Genomic DNA, 12,199 nt, shown 5'->3' with positions numbered 1-12,199 from the left:
TTTGTGTGACATACTTGATCCATTCAGCAGAAGCCACCTAAGCTTGCAAAGTGCTCAAGCTGAGCTTTCACCGCTGTAAACCTACTGGGGAGTCTAGAAAACGTTCCTCAGGAGATAGTGGGGCAGTTCTGACAACCAGACTGGGGGCTGAAGGAGCACAAACCGAAAGCATAAATCAGCCACACACCGCAGAAGACATGTGGTGATGCTGCCGCCCACAAATTGAAGGCTCATTCAGACTTCTGCTTGTCCCACTGCTTTCCCTGGGAAAGCCCAATCTTTACCGCTGAATCGGAGCAAACCTCAACTGGGTCTTCCCAGGGAAAGTGGCAGGGCAAACCGAAAACTCCCCGGATCTGTGCTTTCTAGACACAGGACAAGCGGAAGTGTGGGTGAGATCTCAGTCACAAAACTATCTTCAGATTCTTCAATCCCTGATGAAGTGAAGAGAGCCCCAGAACATCAGGGGAAGGCTTAGGCCAATATTGACAAAGGTTTCTGTGTCCTGACAAAATTTTCACCCCATATGTGCAGACTGAACATCTGTGCGTGAAATACCCAGACAACCTTCCAGGAGATTTTAATGAAAGCTTTTCAGCCATTGTCAAATTCACATCCTTCTCGGATACTGAGAGAAAAGGCAATGAAAGCAGATGTGTTTGGATTTAGGGCTTTCAACTGTGATGGAAAATTACTCCCCCAAATGTTGAAACTGCATTGCGTCTGTATTTGAGATGAATGATCCATCACTATCACTATAGTGGAGAATGTTCCTTTTTTAAAAGGATTTTTTTTTTTTTAAAAAAAGAAAGGCTTCTGATCCACCATGTCTCAAGCGCAGCTCGCTGCTTTATCCCCTCCTGAGTGCTGCAGAGATTGAATTTGTTAGATCTTTGAATTACGCCAACATGATTCATGACTTTGCCACATCCAAAGCCAGGAAGAGACAGGGGGAAATGCTTAAAAGAAATTAGCGTAGTGAATTATTTATGCTTAGAAAATTTTGATTTGAATATATTTGTTAATTTTTGGTAATTTGTTTTGAGGGCTTTGTGATTTGATTTGCTTTTGTAGCAAGTTCAAGCTGTGGTGCTGTTTTATTCCACTCAGGGCCACAATACCTAAAAGATCACCTCATTTCATAGAGAGGCAATAGATCATTATGCTCCACAAGATAAAGCCTCCCACAGAAAGCATTTCATCAGGAGGTACCTTCCATATGATGTAGGAATCAGGACTTTAGTGTGCTGACACCAGCAGTGTGCAGCCAGTGGACATGGGGGGCTAGGCAAGTCCCCTAAACATTCCCGTTAAAAACGTGCATATTAGGAGGAATGCATGGTGCAAATCTGACAAATTTTCATCATATTTTTTTAAAAAAAGAAATTCAACTGATGCAGAGTGTGTCCTTTCCATCTTAAGACTGGAAAAACGGGAAACGGGGAGATAAACCTAAACTGGTGTTCCCATCTCTTGAGGAGGCGAGAGGCTGAAGCCAGCCCAGCCCTGTAGGTCTTCTGTTGCAAGCCCCAGCTCTTTCGTCCTGGTCAAACAAATCTGGCAGGTTTTTGAACCACTCCTAAACCTCTGCAGGGAGAAGAGAGTGGGCTGCACTTACACACTGCAGACGAGAAATGCATTTATCATATCACAGCCAACAAAAATATACATCCTTCTCAGGGCTCCCCCCCCCCAGCTGGAACTCACTGGAACTCAGTACTGGCACCTTTCAGGTGGACACCATTGCCAGGATAAGAGAACAAGGGAGGCATTCATGGTGCGTTCCCGCATCTCTTCTTCTAGCACTTCTCATTCTTCCCCCAGAATTGAAACAGCACATGGATGGGCTTCCTTCTGCTCTGGGTACCTCTGTTCTTCTCCTGCCCAGCTCCGCTGTTCTTCCCAGGGAACAGACTGGCTCCCCACGTGTCCATCACTCCCTCCTTCTGCTGCTTTCTTCATGCCCATCCTCTTCTCTTTCAGTAAGAGCAGCCCTCCGCTGAGGCTCTTTCTAGTCAAGCACCGCAGAAACACAAACACACACCCGAGCTCTCGCCATCATCACCAGGGGACATTTTCACCCACAAGGCACCAAACTCCACTTCTGCTTAACATTCACTTGTCGTATAAATGGAGAACTTGAGCTGGGCCAGCAGAATTAGGCTGGGGCCCGTGTCTGAACCCGGGATTGCAGGGAGAGAGAGGGCTGCCTCCCTCCTTATAACAATTAAGACCGTTCATCCAGGTGTTATTGATTCATTGATTCACAGCGTTTATGCCACGTCCCTTAGCCACAAAGGCTCTCAAGAGCAGCTTACAAAAATCACTTCCAAGAGGGTCGCGGCCTGCAGGCTCACAATCTAAAAAGGCATGGCACATGAGGAGAAAGGAATGAGAGGGAGGAGGAAAAAGCAAGGCTCAAGCACAAGTTTTTGAAGATACAGCCAATGTCAGTTTGGGTCAGTTTCAGTATCTGTCTATTGTTGGTGGCTTATATCAAAGCACAAATGCAAGATATAAATGCTTTAAATGTAACGATAATGTACATGTATTAAATCATCCCCACATGGCAACCAGTGGAAGATCTAGTTCACAACATCCAGAGGGCAGCAAAGCCATGAATTTCCTGGCCATCCCCTGGAGCTTCAGATACATTGGCCAAAACACTTATTCTTGTTATATACACCCTTTTGCTGCATTAACTACAGTCGCGTGTCTACATAAATAGTGTCAGAGAAGCCCAAAAGCAAACGTGAAGCTCAGGTATGTGAAAACACTACATGCATTTTCTCACACTCATCCTTTCTCTCCCTGCTTTCAAACTTTAAACCTTGAGGCAGATACCTAGCCCTGGAAAAAACTTAGGTTCCTTCTGCTGATGCTGCAAATTTGTCAAGGACTCCTATCAGCCTTTGCCAACCTGGTGCCCTCCAGATGTTTTTGACGGGGGCTTGCAATCCAAAACATCTAGAGGGCACCAGGTTGACAAAGACTGCCCTGTACAGTCCTGGCCAAATGATCCTCTCTGACACTTTCACAAAATGGGAATAACTGTGGCCTATTTGGAAGAGAGGAAACATGCCACATTTGGCACATTTCCTTTGCTGAAGAGCAAGGGACCTACTCATCCCTGAACCAGTTAGTAAAATTGGCAGCCTAGTTTTTCCTCTCTCTCCATCTTATTTCCCTCTCCTTCTACTTGTTCCCATACACTCTGATGCCTGGACTTTGTGGTTATAAAACAACCCTTGTTTTATATTTCCCTTGGGCATTAAATTAAGTGTTAAATCCAGAGGGGAAAAGTTTGGGAGGTCATTGACTCTCCCAGCTGCTTCTGCCAAGCCCAGAACTATCTTGTCTTGTGATTCTGGCTTTTTCTGTGCTCAAAGTTCATGAACAGCAGCTGTAAAAAATGCAGCATTCAGAGGATACAAGAAAAGTAGTACACAGCGTAATTGCCAATGTACTCAGAAAACACCCCTAAAGAAAAAGCAGTTCTAAACAGCCACAATTAAACAGCTTTTTCCCCCAGCAGGGGCAGGGGGCTTACGCATAACATTATGACAAACTCTACAACTGAACTGGGCAAATCTAGAGTATCTGTACTGATATAACTGGGAGCATAAGCAAAGGGGAGCCAGATTCACCATATTTTGGGGCCGTCTGCTTAGTAATAATAAAATTACTGAACAGATGGGCAAATAGTGTGACGCTTCTGAGAAGTGGCATGCCCACAGTGGGAGTGTGGGTAGGGAGTTTACAGAGCGCAAGCAGAAGTAGGAGAAGGGGGAAATGAGGTTTCTAGATGAAGTCACGTCTGTATTCTACGCCAACCTAGAATAAATTTTACCCTATGGCTCTGTACTAACGGCTACCAAAATACTAGGGCCACATTCACATCATACATTTAAAGCACTTATACATGACTTTGAACAGTCAGGGTCTCCTCTCAAAGGATGATGGGAACTGTAATTCATGAAGAGTGCTGAGAGTTGTTAGGAGACCTCTGTTCTCCTCACAGAGCTACATTTTTCCAGAGTGGTTTAGCAGTCAATCCTTTTTCATAGGGAACTCCAGGGATTGTAGCTCAGGGAGAGGAATAGGGGGCCTCCTGACAACTCTCCATACCCAGAATTCTTTGGGGGGGGGAAGATGCCATGACTGTTTAAAGCAGCATCATAGTACTATAAATGTATGGTATGAACGTGGCCTAGAATGTATGGTATGAATGTGGCCTAGAATCCCCGCTGCACCCTTAACTTTATACAGATGGATTTTTCTTATTTTCCTCATTTATTAAATTTATATACTGCCCTTCATCCAAAGATCACAGGGCAGTTTACAGGATAAAAACACAAAATACATAAAATAATAACACCCCAAGAAAGAAAAACAATAACAGCCCCTTCAAAAACATTTAAAAGGTCACAGATGTTTTAATCAGCCATAGGTCTGGATGAAGAGGGATGCTTTCGACAGGCACCGAAAGTGTCAGGCAGGTAGTGAAAGTGTCAGGCGAGTCTCCCTGGTGAGGGCATTCCACCACAGAAAAGGGCCCTTCTTGTGTTGCCGCCCTCCATACCTCTTGTGGAGGAGGCACACAAAGAAGGGCCTTGGATGCTGATCTCAGGGTCCAGTTCATATGGGGAGAGGCGGCCCTTAGGGTATTGCAGTCCTGAGCCATTTAAGGCTTTATAGGTCAAGACCAGCACTTTGAATTGGGCCCAGAAACTATTTGGCAGCCAGTGCAGTTGGGCTAGGAATGGCATTATATGCTCAAACAGTTTTGCACCGGTGAGCAACCTGGCCACCAAATTCTGCACTGGCTGAAGTTTCCGAACCATCTTCAGAGGCAGCCCAATGTACACAGCATTACACATTGCCATAATGTTACCAGAGCATAGTCTATGCACAGGTTACTAGAGCATAGACAACAGATGGGGCATAGCTAGGCCACCAGCTGAAGCTGATGGAAGACACTCCATGCCTCAAGGCCATTTGAGCCTCAAGTGACAGCAATGGATCCACCCCCACCCCCAAGCTACATACCTGCTCTTTCAGAGGAAGTGTAACCCCATCAAGAGCAGGCCGTCTCCCATCCATCTGGTCTAGGGAACCACCCACTAACAGTGCTTCAGTTGTATCTGGATTGAGCTTCAGTTTATTGACTCTCATCCAGTTCATGACCAAGGCAAAACAATGGTCCACCACATCCACGGCCACAGCTGCAGAAGAAAAGGAGAAGTAGAACTACGTGTTACCAGCATATTGCTGACAATGTACTCCAAAACTCCAGATGACCCCACTCAGTGGTTTCATGTAGATGCAGTTAAACAGCATGGGCGATAAGTTTGAACACTGAGGAACTCCACACTGAAGGCACCATGGGGCTGAATGACATCCCCCAGCATTATCCTCTGGAAATGACCATTTGTCATCACCTCTGACCACTGAGGCTGATGGAAGCTGCAGTCCACAACATCTGGAAGGCCCCAGGAGGACAAAATATGCCACAATGAAGGGGGACACCAGATGTTTGCTAGGACTGGGAAAAGGACAGCCCTCCCACTCTCCATTATCATAAGAGCATAAGAAGTGCCTGCAGGATCAGGTCAGTGGTCCATCTAGCCCAGCATCCTGTCCTCACAGTGGCCAATCAGATCTCCAATGGGAAACCCCCAAGGAGGACACGCAAACAAGAGCACTTTCTCCCACCCAACTGGCATTCAGAAGCATTACTGCCTCCGACTGTGGAAGCAGAGCCTGCACTTTGTAGGTGAAAAGGGCTCCCTTGAGGAGGGTGCATTGGCTGCGGCCCCCTCCCACAAATCCCACAGCTGGCTCAGGAAAGAGAGACCATTACCATGAAGCCCAGTCTTCCTCCCATGCCAGACCAAAAGCCACCTAGAACTCAAACCCTGTGACTTGGCAACATGGACAGTGGTGCACCGGGGTCATTTCAGACTCTGGCTTTAAAAGCATGCTCTTGTTTAGATGGCAGCGCACCTTGAAGTGTGGCAGGCCGGCCCTGCCGCATTTGGTGGGCCCTCTTGCTGAGTGGGGCCCTGGACCTCTGCCATAAGTCCTGCCCTGACAGTGCCACCAAACACAAACGTCAAACTTGCACACCCAGCGAAGACTGAGGAAGAGGAGGGGGCATCTGTTACCTTTCCGGGAGGCTGTGGAGGCCAGGCTGCATTTGTGGGCATCCTTCTGTGGAATAGCAAATGAATCCACCCTTTGGTGATGGAGGCCTTGGCTGGCTGGCTGCAGCAATGATGGCTTCTGGGCCAAACCAGTTCTGCAGTAGCCTCTTGGACTGAGGCAGGCAGTTCCCCCTCAGCCACAATCTCCCCAGGCAGCTCTCACAGCTGAAGATCTGGCTTCCTGGCTCAAGGAAACTCCAGTCTGTTTTCTTGCAAATAAATGGCTCTCTTCTTCCTCTTCCTCCTCCTCCTCCTCCAGAGCTGTGCCTTTGCTGGAACCCCGTTCCGACTGGAAAGTGCCCAGAATGCTCTCCCCAGAGAGAGCGGGCTGCTGCTGTCACTCGCTGTGAGTCAGGAAACCAGAAAGTCCACCCCATCCTCTCGTTCTCTCTCCTTGGTGGAGCAACACAGGCAGCGAGTCTCAACACATCCAGGGGCCTTTCCTTTGGTAGCAAAGGCGGTGCCCGCCTCACAAAAGCTGCTTCGCACACCACTCAAGGAGGGGGTTTTGAGCTGCTTTTGGACTGAGAAGGTTCCTGTGAAGGCCTTCCTGGAGCATTTGGGTGGGTCAGTGCCAGGGGGCAGGTTGCAGACCAAGACTGTTTTCACATTCCTGTTTGCTGTGCATTCACTGTGCTCTTGTGCTCGCAGAATACAATCCAAAATTCATATGTATCCTGTGCTTTGTTCTAAAATACCATAATACAGTTTGACGCATTGTTTCTCAAACCAGCTTCAGAGTGGTTGGAGTCCTTAAGCCATTCCTATTTGGTCTCCAGCCAAAGTGGGAACACCTGTGCGGGGGGGGGGGCGAAGACCTCACCTGCTAAGGTGAGCACCAAAGGAATGATTCTGACATTCATGAAGCTGTGCTGATGTGAACAGGTTGTGGGAGGAAGAGCTGTGAAATGCACCAGGGGGATGGACAGCTTCAGTGTACTCAAAGGTGGTCACATGAACACACCCCACATCCACCAGATTCCCAGTTCTTGGAGGATTTCCAGCAGTTGTCCCATAAGCATGGAACTCCCTTTCCCTAGAGGGTCCTTCAGAAAGGAAAGCCATTCAGAACTGTTCTCACACCTTCCTGTTTGGCCTGGCATTCAGGTAGTCAACTTTTTTCGCACTGCTTTGTTCGTCCTGCTCCTCTGCCTGCTGCATGCACAAATTCAGCAGGCAAAAGTTTTCCCTGGCATGGAGAGAGGAAGCTATATGAGGAAAAGCTGCACCTGTTTAATTTCTGCGAGTGTGTCAAGCTGTTTCAAAGAGCACAGGAGCAGAGGCAAGGACAAAAGTTGGCAAGCCAAGGTAACTAGAGCTGAACAGCAATGGTTTGTGTGTGTGTGTTTATTTTCTATAAAAAGAAACCGATCAGGTAAATAAACGAACCATGCATGATCCATCTTCACATGACAGCCTCACCGGGGAGGGGGGAAGTTTGGCTGTATTATTATAACTATTCTTATTTCAAAATGAGAAGACAATAGCGTCACAACTAAGGATCTCTTTCTCTCCACCCCATCACCGTTAATTACCTCATAAACCCCTGTTCATTTGACAGCTGCGTCTCTAGGCACAGTAAGATCAAGGACACACAAGAAGAGCAACGACTCAGTTCCAGAATTCTCTCTGAAAAACAGAAGGACGGGTTGTTTTCAAAGCTTTAGCTGCGTGAGTCTCTCCCCCCCCCCCCCAATTCTCCCACATATTGTAGAACATGTTAATTCAAAATACAGTTTACAAAAGGATTCCAGTAAAAGGCTGTTATATCAATGAATGGAGGCCGAAAGAGTCAGGGGTCTTCACCTCTTTTGTGGGGCTTGGGAGTACATTTGGAAATTTAAGAAACAGGCATGGGCAGCACAAATTACCCATTTTACAGACAAATAAGTTGTGATGTTGAGACACATCCACACAACAAAACTAGGGGCTTTTTCACACTTACCTTTTGCTCTGCTCTTTCCAGACTCAGTTCAAGTCTTAAAGTTCAGTGTCTGAGCTCCCTTTTTCGTTTTTGCTCCTGAGCTTTTCCTGCAAAAACTTGCTCTTTAAAGCTGAATCAGAGCAAACAGCTATTTGTGGAAAACCCGAATTGCTGTTTGGCCTGATTGAGCACTAAAGAAAAGTTTTTTGTTAGGAAAGCTCTGGAGCAAAACAAAGAGCAATTGGATACGGAGCTTTATATGTGGCCCTGTGTCTGAAAACAGAGGCAAAAGGTAAGTGTGGATCAGCCTAGGTTTTTTAAAAAACCAAACCCTACACACCCTCCGAAGCAAGTAACACAGAGCCCAATAAAGCAGGCAACCCACCCCCCAAACTAACACTCCCCTCAACTGAACAATCATCCTAAAGGAACAATACCTACAAACCAAGCAAAATAAAACCAAACCAAACAAAATACACACCATGCAACAAAACAAAGGAGACTCGCATGTGGGGCCCAGAGGCATTGTGGAGAAAGTAGGTAAGGAGGCTGTATATATGCACTTTCCAGCCAGTCCAGTGCCACCCACAAAAATAAAATAAATGAAACCCAATTTTTACAAAATTGGGAGATATAGTGGGCCTACTCATGTACCAAGTGTGTGGGGGGGTGTTTGGGTTTCGAGGGTGCCATGATGCCCATGGGCACCACATTGGGAATCCAAGGAATGTCCTACGGAATCCTAAAGACAGCCAATTTACGGCAACAGAAATCATGGCTCTTGGGTAGTTAGACGCCTCCTTTATCAGAGGCCTCCCTTATGCTTCCAGCGCTTGTCTATGGAAAGCTCAGAACCCCTAAACCACAAGCCTCTCTGATGCCACCCACAGGACGCTCTGGATGGATTTAGCAGAGTGGAGATGCAAACAAGATCCCTGGACAATGTTGCTTATATGTTTGGAGAATCCGCAACTGCCTTTGCAACCAAAACAAGCTCTCAGTGTGGAGGATTAGTAACACACATACAGTGGTACCTTGGGTTACATACGCTTCAGGTTACAGACTCCGCTAACCCAGAAATAGTACCTCAGGTTAAGAACTTTGCTTCAGGATGAGAACATAAATCGTGCTCCGGCGGTGTGGCAGCAGCAGGAGGCCCCATTAGCTAAAGTGGTGCTTCAGGTTAAGAACAGTTTCAGGTTAAGAATGGACCTCTGGAATGAATTAAGTACTTAACCTGAGGTACCACTGTATTACCAAAGGAAAAATAAATCAGCATACTACAAAGAACACGAATTTATATGCAAATGGATGAAAAAACTGAACTCCCGCAGGAGGAGAAATTGTCCTCCTCACCTAAAACATGGTTTTCTGAAGGGAGGGCAGCAGCATTTCCAGAATAGACCCAGAACCTGCTGGTTTTTTTTGGGGGGGGGGGGAGAAATCTACAGGGCAAATATTTCTGCCTTCTTTGCTCATCCTTTTAAATGCCTTTTCCCCAGGCCCTCACATCCCCTTTGCCTCCTTCCCCAGGCTAAATTGCTCTTTCCCCTGTCCAGCCACAAGTTCTTCTCCTTCACCACTTACCCTTCCCTCAGGCTCATTTCTCTGTCTTCTGCCTGCTTTGCTCCCCTGCTTTGCAGCTATCCTTGCTCTGACCCCTGTCACTAAGACCCAACCCTTTGGTGCTCATCTTGTCTGTGACATCAACCAGTGGCAACCAATGGCAGCAGCACTGGGAACCAACTTGAGCAACAATGACATGTGTTTTTAAAAGTTGGAAGTCACCCACTCCAGATGGACTCCCCACCAACACAAGATTAGGTTTTGAATAGGCTATGGCTTCGAAAAAGAGGTCATGCATGCTCCTCAAAAGATAATGAAAAATCAAGTTGATCAACCTGATGCCATGAAGATTGGGGCATGTTAACCGAAACAAAACGCTTGTGAAACAGCTCATCAACTAAAAGGGTGAAAATAAAACCTCTCCAGCGTTGCAGAGAGGCGGCATTCCTAGCCCTAGCCTGGAGACCCCAGGCAAAACATGAGCTCTACTGCTGAGCTTTGGCTCTTCCTACTATTCTCCAAATGTTTCATGCCATGAATGCCACCTGCCCCAGATTCTTAAGGGCATCCCCTGTCTTCTGATACGTCCCCCTGGAAATAAACGATGCTGTCCCTGTTCAGGCTTTTGGGGAGAAGCAATTCTACAAACTTCAATGGGGCTTACTCCAGTGTAAGGACAGAAAGGATCTGTCCATTTCAGTTCTCTTTGGCTCTCATTTTTCCAGTCTTAAACTCAGGCCTCCACATTTTGCAGCAACATGTGAGGAAAATTCATCAGCATTCTACTGCAAATTTCTCCCAATAAACACATTTTTATATGCAGTTTTAACTAATGTACACATTCTGCAAGCAGAGTTCCTCTAACACAATGTATTCATTTTTACTCACACTTTCCCCTAATAGATGCATTTTTGTAAGCATTTCTTGGCTGGTGAACTGCATAACTATTTCAGATACAGTGGTACCTCGGGTTAAGAACTTAATTCTTAACCTGAAACTGTTCTTAACCTGAGGTACCACTTTAGCTAATGGGGCCTCCTGCTGCCGCCACGCGATTTCTGTTCTCATCCTGAAGCAAAGTTCTTAACCCAAGGTACTATTTCTGGGTTAGCAGAGCCTGTAACCTGAAGCGTCTGTAACCCGAGGATCACTGTATGTGAAAATTTCAAAGGACAACAGTGTTTTGCTGCTGCTGCTGCTTCTTCTTCTTCTTCTTCTTCTTCTTCTTCTTCTTCTTCTTCTTCTTCTTCTTCTTCTTCTTCTTCTTGTGCTACCTATCTGACTGGGTTGCCCCAGCCACTCTGGGCAGCTTCCAACAAATTTAAACAACAAACACAGTAAAACATCATACATTAAAGGCTTCCCTATACAGGACTGCTGGTACTGTTTCAGATAGTGTGAATTTGATTGATACAGCTTCAAATGAGATCTGCATCCCTACTCCAGAGTAAGTCCACATAGGTTTACAGCCACAATCCCATGTCCAAGGATAAAAGACAGACAGGAAAGACAACGTTTCCTGTTTGACATCAATCTTGTATACACTTGCTCCTAAGAAAACATGCGCACAATCAGGACACAAGTGTTCATCTGATTAAACACTTTTAAGTTCTAAATAGAATTGTGATGATGGACAGTTTCTGAAGACAGAGTGGGGAAGAGGGAGAGAGATTTGGGTTAATTCATATTTTAAGGGGGAACCTACCTAATCTGCACTTCCCGAAATGCAAGGTAAACCAAAACTCGGCTATCCTTTGAAATTCACACTTCCCCAAATCCTGGGATTCAGTTCTCCAAGCAAATAATGTGTGCAAGATGCCTATATTAAGGGAAGGCGTACATAAAATGCATATGTTGGTAGAAAAGAAATAAACATGCATATATGAATGGAAAATCTGAATAAAATCAAACCTGAATTCAAAACAGCAAGACTGCCTGCCTTCACTCCTGCCTTTTGGTTTTGGGTGGACACAATTTTGCACAAGTCACAGGGATTCTGCTCTCCAGGCCACAATTTCATTTCCAGGGAAGATTTTTTATAAAAAAAAACTAACCAGCTTCAAAATGAACTAGGCAATCCCTTCTCCACTGTCTGAATCTAGAGAAAGAGACAGCCAAGCAAGACCCAAAACAAACCATTAAGCCCTTTCTCCATCATCTGGACTTCCTGGTTCATTTTGAAGCTGCTTTGAGGTCTTCCTGGTGCGTGTGTAAGACTGCTATTTCTCGACAGAATCATAGAATTTTAGAGTTGGAAGGGATCTGGGTCATCTAGTCCAATTCCCTGCATCAATTTTATCTGTCAGTTTACACATTGTCTAAAAACACAGCAGCAGGCTCCTCGCAAAGCAATCGCTTCAAGTGGCACCTGAAAATTTTGCTACATAACTTTTGTTCTATGAGGACTAGAAACTTGCTTTTTAAAATAATTAAAAATGAAGTGCAGGTTTTGGGGCCTCTGCTGACTCTGGGCCCGAACACAAAAGTGTCCCCTGTCTCTCCG

The 12,199-nt window shown here is 45.9% G+C and overlaps 1 protein-coding gene across 8 annotated transcripts in view; it reads right to left on the bottom strand.

Annotated features, from left to right (window-relative positions):
- SEMA4A (semaphorin 4A) overlaps positions 1 to 12,199 on the bottom strand; it is an 83,190-nt gene that overhangs the window by 54,881 nt on the left and 16,110 nt on the right. For 4 of the 8 annotated variants that reach the window (XM_081841810.1, XM_081841811.1, XM_081841813.1 and 1 more), the window contains one exon: positions 7,742 to 7,835. The exons of 2 other annotated variants lie outside the window; for them this stretch is intronic. The gene's annotated coding sequence lies outside the window, so the exon portion shown is untranslated. Of the gene's footprint in view, positions 1 to 6,167; positions 6,557 to 7,741; positions 7,836 to 9,717; positions 9,852 to 12,199 lie in introns of those variants that run through there. 2 more of the 8 variants (XM_081841812.1, XM_081841816.1) reach the window with 2 other exon arrangements.

The sequence above is a fragment of the Podarcis erhardii genome, assembly GCF_964252035.2.
Source record: "Podarcis erhardii genome assembly, chromosome: 15".
Lineage (NCBI taxonomy): Eukaryota > Metazoa > Chordata > Lepidosauria > Squamata > Lacertidae > Podarcis > Podarcis erhardii.
Note: the sequence above shows the minus strand (reverse complement) of the source record. Positions and strands in the feature narration are given on the sequence as shown.